Below are 10,299 nucleotides of genomic sequence, written 5' to 3'. Positions count from 1 at the left end.
ACTCGTCATCACAGCCAGCTGCACATTCCCAGGGAAGATCAGTGCAAAGGGGAGAGTCTGGAAGCCTGAGAGACCTGGGTTCAAATCTCAGGAGGAGCCCTTATTAGCTATATGGCTCGAGCAGGCCAGAGACCCAATACCCAAAACATGAAGGTGATAAAACGCTCTTCACATATAGTTGACGTGAAGACTAGTGAGAAAGTATACACAGTGCTGGTGTGTTGTAAGCACTCAATAAACACTGTGTTTCCTCCACTCTGAGGTACCTCCCCTTTTTTTCAATGTCACATTCTACAATTACATTTCCAAATTCAGGGTGTCCTTTACCAGACACCAGCTTTATCGTTGCCTGTGAATGGAGTGAACTCAGCCAAACTGCTCTGGAGAAATCATAGAATTTTCCCAAGAAGAAGCTGGTGTAAGAGACCCCAAGGTGAGAATGCCCAGCACTCAGGGCTGGCATGTTCACCTATCAAAGGTCCCTGTTCACCTCAGATGAAAGAAGGGTTTCCAAAGAGTAAGTCCTCGGCCAGTGCTATGTAGCAAAACTGTGAATCACGTGGCTGAGGAACAGACCCAACAGTGGAGCAAAAGGGTTGAGGATGAAGGTCCTGGAATTAGCAGTCCTGGGTGCGGCCTTAAGAAAGTCACTTCATTTCTCCAAACCTCAGCTTCCTCACCTGTAAAATGGAGCCAATAATAGTATGCCTCCTAGGGTGGCTGTGAGGAGTAAGAGGTGGTAGTGTTGTAACGTGCATGGCACAGAGCCCACACTGGGCAGCTGTGGAACCCAGATGAGATGAGCCAGGTCCCCCCTCCCCTCACTCCTCAGGCATTTCTGCAGGAAAGGGGGTTTAATGGGAAGTGTGCACTGTGCTCTGCCCCTTCTCCAAACAGTACCATCAGCACCCTCCACATTTTCTTTCATCACCCTTAAGGCCTTGATCATAAAGTTTACGAGAAGTAAACAGTAGCTCATCTACCCGTCCATCCACCCATCCATTCATCCATCCATCCATCCACCCACCCATCCATCCATCCATCCACCCATCCATCCATCCACCCATTCATCCATCCACCCATTCATCCATGTATTCATCCAACATTTATTGAGTGCCTGCCCTACGCCAAGCCTGACATAGCCATTGGGAACCAAAAGATGAATAGAACAGGCCTCTTCTCTATAGGAAATCACAGTGGAAGTGGGGGAGGAAAAAAAAGTAACGACAAGAACAGCAAACACTTATTTAGGGCTACATGCTAGGCGCGGCTTCAAGTGCCTTTGCATAATACATTTAATTCTCCCAACAGGCCTATGATTTTTAATAAAGCTGGTAAGTAGTGGAGCTGGAATTTGAACTTGAGCCCTCTGGCTGCAGAGTCCATGCTTCCAACTAGACTGAGAGTCAAAAAACTTTAACATCAGGTCTGGTACAGACACCAACACATCAGGACAAATGTCAGCGATTTTGCGATGCTCTCAAATGCCAGTCAAAAACCAGCCAGCCCTCGTTGAACCGCTTTTAACCTCTAGACTGTAGGACCCTAACACTAATGGAGTCTTGGGCAGAGGTCACGGGATCGGACTTGGCGGTGTGAAGGAGGGTGTCCAACAGCTCCCCAGAATCAGCAGGCAGCCAAGTGCTTGTGGTGCTTGAACACCCTGAAGGTTGATGAGTGGTGAACATGTAAATTACACTCCAGCCCTCACGAGTCACTGAGCGCTATTCTCACACACATCGGCTCATTTAACCTTCAAGAGAGCCCTATGAAGGAGATCTAATTGCTGTCCCCACTTCACAAAGAAGCAACCTGAGGCTCAGTGTCCCCAAGCGGGGGACACCCAGCACACCTGTCAAAGGCCCTTGTTCAGCTCAGATGAAAGAATTATTTCCAAAAAGAACATCTTTGGCCCAATTCTACATGCTTGCCAAAAGCAAAGGAGTTGGACCTGCATTCAGTTTCTTTGCCTCCCACCAATAACCAGCCAGATGTCAGGGGGTCCCTTCCTTTATTCTCTGCCCTGCTGTCCCCTCCTCAAGGCGCCACTCTCCTAGGTGTCATGCCCATAAGGGGCCCTTTTAGATGACACCCCACAGCCTCACTCCAGGTCTTTCTTGCTCACCCACTGCCTCACACATATGCATACTCCCCTATTTCCAAACCAAATCAGTACCAGGCTCAGTGCATTTTGCCAAGTATCTTGAAATACTGTAAACTCATTCATGTGAAGGTATTGATGAATGATAACAGGTGTGATTTTTAAAGGGGACTTTCTATTTGGATAGTATAGTAACACACTAGAATGGATCATTATAGGAATTTCCAGTATCCTGGAAACTTAATATGCCTCATCATATACAGAATATTACTTGAGGATGACATCCATTCATTCATTTCTTCATTTCGTATCCCAGCCAACATTTACTGAGTGCCTTGTACCTGCCAGGAAATGTCATGTGTGCTGAGAACACAACAGTGAGCGAGACAGTCGAGGTCCCTGGTCTCAGAAAATCCACTGTGTAGCTGAGGAGACGGAGCTGTAAGCAAAGACTTTGCCAAGGAGTTTTCATTCTCATTCTGAGGATTATAATAAAGGGTGGAAACTCATGCAGGGATCAAGGTAGTCGGGAAGGCCTGCTGGGGAAACTGCAGTCTCTGCTGGCCACTGGTGGGTGACTGGGAGCTCACCAGGCAGAGAGGGCATGCAAGCACTCTGGTACCTGCAATTGTGCAGAGTCTGAAACGGCACGAGCAAGGCCGGCCCTGGGCCCACTCATTTCATGAGACCCTTAAAAGGGGCTGAAGCTCAGCACAGCCAAGGCATTTGTGCCAAGCAGTAGGTAAAAGTAACAGGGCAGGGTGTCCTTGGGACTGAGCAGATGGCAGCAGTATGTCCCTCCCTTTGGAATGTTAGAAATAGAGTCTGCGTTCCTAGGGTTCTCGGTTCCCTGTGAAATTGCCCAAGTTGATGATCGTGACAACACAGGAGGCAAATCGGTTGTCTCTGCACACAATCTGCAGTGTCTCCCTGACCCTGGCATATCCAGGGAGCTGTCTCAATATTCAGCTGCCCTTTCCCCTGCCTGTCAAGGGAAAGAAAGGGTTCAGCATTAACCGTGACAATGATGGGTGACCTGAGAGTTTTCTTTGACCTGCCACCTAAGGTAAGTGGCGTTTTGCAAAGATCCCAAGACTTTGCTTTTAATTCAGCTTGAACCCAAGTTTCCCTCCCAGGCACTATCGCCAATGTGCTGGGTTGCCCAGTGAAAAGAATCATAGCCCTTTCCTTTTCTGGCTTTCTCTGATGCAACAAGCCTCCAGCAACCGTCAGAAAAGAGGGCAAGTAACATCCGTGGTGGAGACAAGCCTATGAAATTAGTTCAAACATACAGTGAGGCACTGTACTTACTGCAGAGAAACACATGCTGTTCCGTGGACACAGGCCTATTCGTGAGTCACCAGGCATAATGGGGCATTGTTGAAAGTGTTGGAAACATGAGAATTTCCTCACTGCCCAGCTTAGGTAATGTTGGAGTTACATTTGCCTCCAGAAACAAAGTCAGAGAGACTCAGCCCAACTCCCAGTTGCCAGGCCCAAACCATCGGGCCACCATGTTTTTAGGCTGATTTGTGTTCATAGGAGTCACCCCAGGTTGTGTTTAAGGGTCAACTTCTCATCTGCATACACAAGAGAAGTGAGTGCTTTGACAAAGGACATGCACGGAACTCTGGCCAGAGGGTCCTAGGCCAGGGGGAAGGCTATTTTAAAGACACACACACACACCAGGGCTCTGTCCTATCAGATAGATTGGTGGGAAGAGGAAAAACTTGCCTATGATTTGGTGTGAGGAAGGGATACGGCAGGCATGCAGGCAACAATCCATCTAGAATAATATATCATAGCTCTCATTTCTTGAGTATATTATGGGCCAGGCACTGTTCAGTGCTGTATGTGTATGACTTCATTTCTTCCCACATCCCTAAGATCCAAGTGGGTCCTGCCAACCTCGTTTACAGAAGGAACTGAGAGGTGACAGAACACGCCTATGTCACAGAGCCAGTGGTTCACACACCTGGGATTTGAACTCAAGTCTGAGGGATACTAGAGGTGGTGCCCTTTCTTAACCACTATACTATGCCACATGATGAAATTTAGGGGGAGGAAATTTGGTGGCCGAGTGTCATTTAATTGCTGGGAGAGTGGCATTTCCTTAGCCCTGGATAAGGGGTAGCACCGGGATCCAGTTGCACAGTCCCAGACCCTGAGCTCCTGTCTCCCATGATCCTTTGCACCTGTTTCTATTGCAGCCCTGTCACACAGCTCAGCACCAAGATGGCTTGTTAGAACACTGTCTCCCCACTAGATCCAAGTCCCCCAGAACAGGCACTCCACTGTATTCTCTGCATCTGCCACAACACCTGGAGCTGGGCTCACACTCCAAACATTTTTGTGGGTCCACATGAATGGATGGATAGAGGGTCACCCACATGCGTGAATAATTCAGACAAACTGGGTTTGATTCCAAGCTCAGTCACTGGCTGGCTAGGTGGCCTTGAGTATGTCTCCAGGCCTCAGTTTTCTCATCTGTGCCATTGAGAGGTTCAATTACAACTGTATCTACAAAATGAGAGACAGATCCCACAGGTGGAATGCAAAAATGAAAGTTCTTTGTTTTTATTATTTTATTTAAATTGATATTTATTTTCTCCATAGAAAAATATAACTCATTCTTCAAGCCTCTGAAGTTTTCTTTTAAAATAAGACTAAGTAAAAAAAAAAAAAAAGTAGTTCATCTTAAGAGTCTATTCAATCTTGGACCCCATCCAGGTCTCTCTGTGTCATGCTCACCCCACACCTCTCTTTTCCCACGCCTGCCCTCCAGCCCAAGGACCCTCCTCTGGTCGAGGGTGGAGAGAGGCCCTGAGGCTGTTCCTTGATCTTCATTCTAATCCTATGTTACAGGGAAATTGTGCCTGTTCCCCTCAGGCCCCCACTCTTGATTCACAAAAGCCCATTTTGGTTGTCTCACCACTGGACATGGATTCAGGCTGGAGAGCAAGAAGTTAAAATTGGGTTCGGGAAGCAGCCCACTCGAGCTTGAATCTCATCACATTCTAGCTATGTAACTCAGTCTGGTTTCTTAACCTGTCTGTGCTAAATCCCTTCTTCTGTAACCTGGAGGTCCTAGTGGCAGTTATTGTGTGAGGAGTCAATGAATTCATAGACATATGGCTCCCAGAACAGGGTTTGGCATGTGGAAGGCAAATAATTTTATAATTTGTTTGGAAACACAAAAGGTCCCGAGTAGCCAAAACAATCTTGAGAAAGAAGAACAGAGCTGGAAGAATCATGCTCCCTGACTTCAGACTATACTACAAAGCTACAGTCATCAAAACAGTATGGTAATGGCACAAAAAAACAGACAGATCAGTGAAACAGTATAGAAAGCCCAGAAATAAACCCACATACTTATGGTCAATTAATCTATGACAAAAGAGTCAAGAATATACAATGGAGAAAAGACAGTCTCTTCAGTAAGTGGTGCTGGAAAATTGGACAGCTACATGTAAAAGAGTGAAAGTAGAACATTCTCTAACACCATACACAAAAATAAACTCAAAATGGATTAAAGACCTAAATGTAAGAACAGATAACTACGAAACGCCTACAGGAAGACACAGGCGGAACACTCTTTGACATAAATAGCAGCAATATTTTTGGGGATCCATCTCTTAAAGTAAAGGAAATGAAAAAAATAAACAAATGGGACTGAATTAAACTTAAAAGCTTTGGGGTATTATTTCTTCCACTTTTTATTCTCACAATTAAAACCCAGCTTCTCCTGAAGTGTGGCAGCCTCTGTCTGATCCAAGGAGAGGTCGCATATGAAGAACTGGAAGGAAAGAGAAGCACAGAGGTGGCACGTGTAAGTCAGACTCTCCTGACAGCCAGCATCCAACAGGGAGGAGCGGATGCCCATTCAGGACTCAGGGACGCAAGAGTCCCAGGGCAGGAGAAGCCCAGTGACTCAGCCCAGAACTCCCCAGAACTCACATGGCCACAGAACTGGGTCAGCAAGTTCAACACGACCTTGTCACACAGGTCCCAGCTGACATCTGAGACACTTTATGAGCACCTCAAATGTCATTCCTCACATGTAAAATCAGGATGGTAATAATGTCACCCTTGAGGAGAGGTTGTGAGAATGAGCTGGATTAATACACATAAAGAGCTTAGAAGGGAGCCTACGTATCAACCTTCCCAAATGTTAGAGCTTATTGTTACCTCGGTTAATTCTTATTTTCTTCTTTGTGGCTGTCTGCATGTCCCTTTTTCCTATGATGGGTATGAATTACTTTTACAACTAGGAAAATATGGAACTAGGGAAAGGATCCGTTTTAAAGAAAAAAAACAATGATTAAAGATAGAATAGCAGTGCTGATGGCTGTGAGGAAGGGAGAGGCTATGTCTAGTTGGGGGTAATTCTGGGTGGGCCTCACAGAGGCAGCAGTGCTATAGATGGGCTTTCAAGCATGGGTAGAATCTCATTTAGTGGTGAGGGGGCTCCCTGGTGCACCATTATGAGCCAAGGAACAGGGAAATTTGGTGCTAATGAAACAGGTATGAGGAGAGAAAACCCAGCAATGCCAGTAGATGAGATGGGAAGAAGATCCTGTGAGGAGAATACCTTCCAGAATGCCTAGTTTCTGGGCAATAAGGAGGCCAGAGACATAAAGTGAGGGCAGTCTTTAAAACAGAGACACCTGGGTTTCCCTGGTGGCGCAGTGGTTGAGAGTCCGCCTGCCGATGCAGGGGACACGGGTTCGTGCCCCGGTCCGGGAAGATCCCACATGCCGCGGAGCGGCTGGACCCGTGAGCCATGGCCGCTGAGCCTGCGCGTCCGGAGCCTGTGCCCCGCCACGAGAGAGGCCACAACAGTGAGAGGCCCGCATACGGCAAAAAAAAAAAAAAAAAAAAACAGAGACACCTTTCTCTGTTACTGATCCAGGCTTAGAATTGTTGCTGGAAAACACAAACTGATCATTTACAAGAGAAGAAATAAAAAATGATCATTAAAACCATGGGGAAATTGTGATAGAGTATCAATAAAATAGGCCAATATACAGAAGGAAGTTTAGAGGAAAAAAGAGAGGCAGAAAAAGGAAGGACATGAAGATTATTTTCACACCTGCAGCAGTAACAGAATCAAATTCAATGCTTCCTGAGACAATATAGACCACCACATTCTCTTCAGTCTCACCTCCAAGGCCCTTCACTAAATGAGGTTCAGTGACCCACCATTCACCTCCCTGGGCCCTGGCAGCCCACTGCTCTCTGCTTTGCTGAGGGAGCCTTATATGGGTAGAGAATGAGGGTGTGTGTCCGGTCTTTATAGAAGCATCAGAAAATGAAATGAAAAGCCAAGCCAGCTGGCATGGGCAAGGAACTTTAGAGCAAACTTCTCCCAATCTTTTTTTAAGAGCTCCTCCAATTAGACATAAGCAAATCAATAGACAGTGCTGTGGCACTTCAGCGTTGGGTAGGAATCCCACCTCTGCCATCTCAAAACAACTCCAGGCAAGGGACCTTCCTCCCTGGGGCATGAGTTCCCTCATGCATTCAGTAGAAGGGATGACACAGACCCTGCAAGGTGGCTAGGAGCACGAGAGAGAGGAATGCACAGCCAAACTCTGGCCTTAATGAGAACCACCTTTTCAAACGGTCAGAGAGAAAGAAGAGCATGCACAAAAATGCACAGTGGCTCCTCTTGGCTGGAGAACAAAAGCTGGAACTGAGGCCTGCTGCTCAAGTCCTTAATTCCTCTGATTCTCTGCTACCAAGTGCCCTGGCCAGGAACAAGCATTCAAGTTGTTAAAAGTCTCCTTTTCCTAAGATGCATAATAGGAATGGGTGGTTCAGTGCAGAGCTGAGCATGCAAAGTTATGGGGCTGGTGGCCCACAAGCAAACCTTAAGCAGTTTTTATGGTCACCTGTTGGTACTGGGCAAGAAGAGACTGAAGGCATCCATCTGCAGCTTTGAAATAAGATAGGGGCAAACATGCCCCTGCCCTGTGGGGCTTCCCTGGTGGCACAGTGGTTGAGAGTCCGCCTGCCGATGCAGGGGCAAAACACAGTAAAACGATGCAGAATACCTAGAAACCAGAGAGAACTACATGTGGACCCCTTCAAGAATTCTGAAGGGGCTCTTTGTAAAAGGCGATTCATAGGGCTTCCCTGGTGGCGCAGTGGTTGAGAGTCCGTCTGCCCATGCAGGGCACGCGGGTTCGTGCCCCAGTCCGGGAAGATCCCACGTGCCGCGGAGCGGTTGGGCCCGTGAGGCATGGCCCCTGAGCCTGCGCGTCCGGAGCCTGTGCTCCGCAATGGGAGAGGCCACAACGAGAGGCCCACGTACCGCAAAAAAAAAAAAACAAAAAAAAACCCAGGCCTGCTTCAGGGCAGCTAACAGGAGATTCAGGAGGCTTCTAATTCAGTGGAGTAATTCTACGTGAAGCAGAGATCGTTCAGGAAAATGGTGCTCATTATCCCAGACTCCTGAGAACATGCCCTGGTTCTCCCTGGCCCGTCCTCATCTTCCAGGTCACAAAATAAGCATAAGAGCCTGACATTTGAGGACTAGCCATTTGATTTGGGAACTAAAAAGCTCCTTCTACTTTCTCAAATAAGGAGCCCCACTGCCTACGCTGCGTCCTTGTTGACTCCGTAACAACCAGGAAAATATTTCCTGCAATATGGCCTTTCTTTCACTCATCTTCCTGCCTAGAGTCACATACTGGGCAAGGCAGCCAGGAGTCAAGTTCTCCCTTCATTTCACCAGGTAAAATACTGCCAAAGTAGCACCAATATATTCCATGGTCTCAGCTTAATTCCATCTTCATTTAGCAAAATCCACTGGCACCGTCAATCTGCCTTGAGACTCAGCGGGGCAGAGTAAATGAGCCATTTACACAAAACTAAGTTAAGGTGACATTAGGTAGGAAGGGAAGAAGACCACTGCTGACAGTGACCAAGCACTGTGCTTGCCATAACCTATGAGACTAGTCCAAGGGGAGGGTGCTGAAGATGCTAGCAGCTCAGGAAATTCAAGTTTAGGATAAGTAGTAGACAGCACAGCTTGTCATAGCGAGCAGGTAGTATACACGGGAGACAGTCAATGCTTTCTAAATGTTTAAATAAATTCATAAAGGACAGAACCAGAAGAGACTGTGAAAGGAACCTAGAACAGGCGACATGTTTATGAATCAGAAGAACATCTAACGTAGATGGGCTTCTCTCTCCCCTTGCAAGGACAATATTGCCATGGCAAGGTTAGGAAGCATTCCTAACCCTGAACTTCACAATAATTAAATCATAAATATGACTCTGAGTACGTCAGGAGAGCAAAGATATCGCAACCATAAACCTTTATAATATTTTACTGTGCTAAGAATTTACGTGGCCTGCCTGGTAAATGGGCATTGCGTCATCAATCACATTAATTATATGAAAGGTCCCGTCTTACTATAAAGTACAATGCAACTGCACCACCAACTTGACTTAAAGCCGATATGTCAGCTATAATACACATTAAATTAGCACCAATTTGACCTGCCTTCTTAAAATGTGAGAGATATGGGAAGAATGATTTCAACAATCTTGGTCTCTTTTGAGGCCATGACAGTACAAGAAAAACTAAATAGATGCCCTGGTTTTCTTTTGAGAAGCTATCCAGCAGCAGGGAGGGACATTTAGCACCAATCCCCTGCCTCAGAATCCTGCTCCTACTTTTAACTGGTCTGAGAGTCCCGACCCTGGTGGCGGGGGGCATGCCAGCAGCAGTGTCTGTCTTCCCCCTTAGAAATCTCCTTGCTATTCCCCAGCTTTAGCTTGGATGCTTCAAATGTTGGAGCACTCACTACAAGGCAGCTCCTTACCTCAAGGAAGATATCTAGTTCCCCCAAGTTCTAATTCTGCTTTCCTGGAGATAAGGAAATAAAGTTAATCTTCCTTTTATAGACCAGGTTCTGCCAGTTAAAAGGTTGTTAGCTTCAAGAAAAAGAAAACCCAGCTCAAAAGGGATGAAACAATAAGGAGATTTATAGACTTCTCTGAAAGACAGCCCCAAATTAGGGTGGGCTTGCTGCATGGAAGGGTGATTGATCTAGCCGCCCGGCCATGTCCCAAGGCTGGCTCTGCCCTTGTGGTCACAGGACGGCTGCCAATAACCAGCAAGACTACGTGCTTTCTGGGCTTCCCTGGTGGCGCAGTGGTTGAGAGTCCGCCTGCCGATGCAGGGG

This window comes from Lipotes vexillifer, unplaced genomic scaffold, assembly GCF_000442215.2.
Source record: "Lipotes vexillifer unplaced genomic scaffold, Lipotes_vexillifer_v1.1 scaffold621, whole genome shotgun sequence".
Taxonomy (NCBI): domain Eukaryota; kingdom Metazoa; phylum Chordata; class Mammalia; order Artiodactyla; family Lipotidae; genus Lipotes; species Lipotes vexillifer.
Note: the sequence above shows the minus strand (reverse complement) of the source record.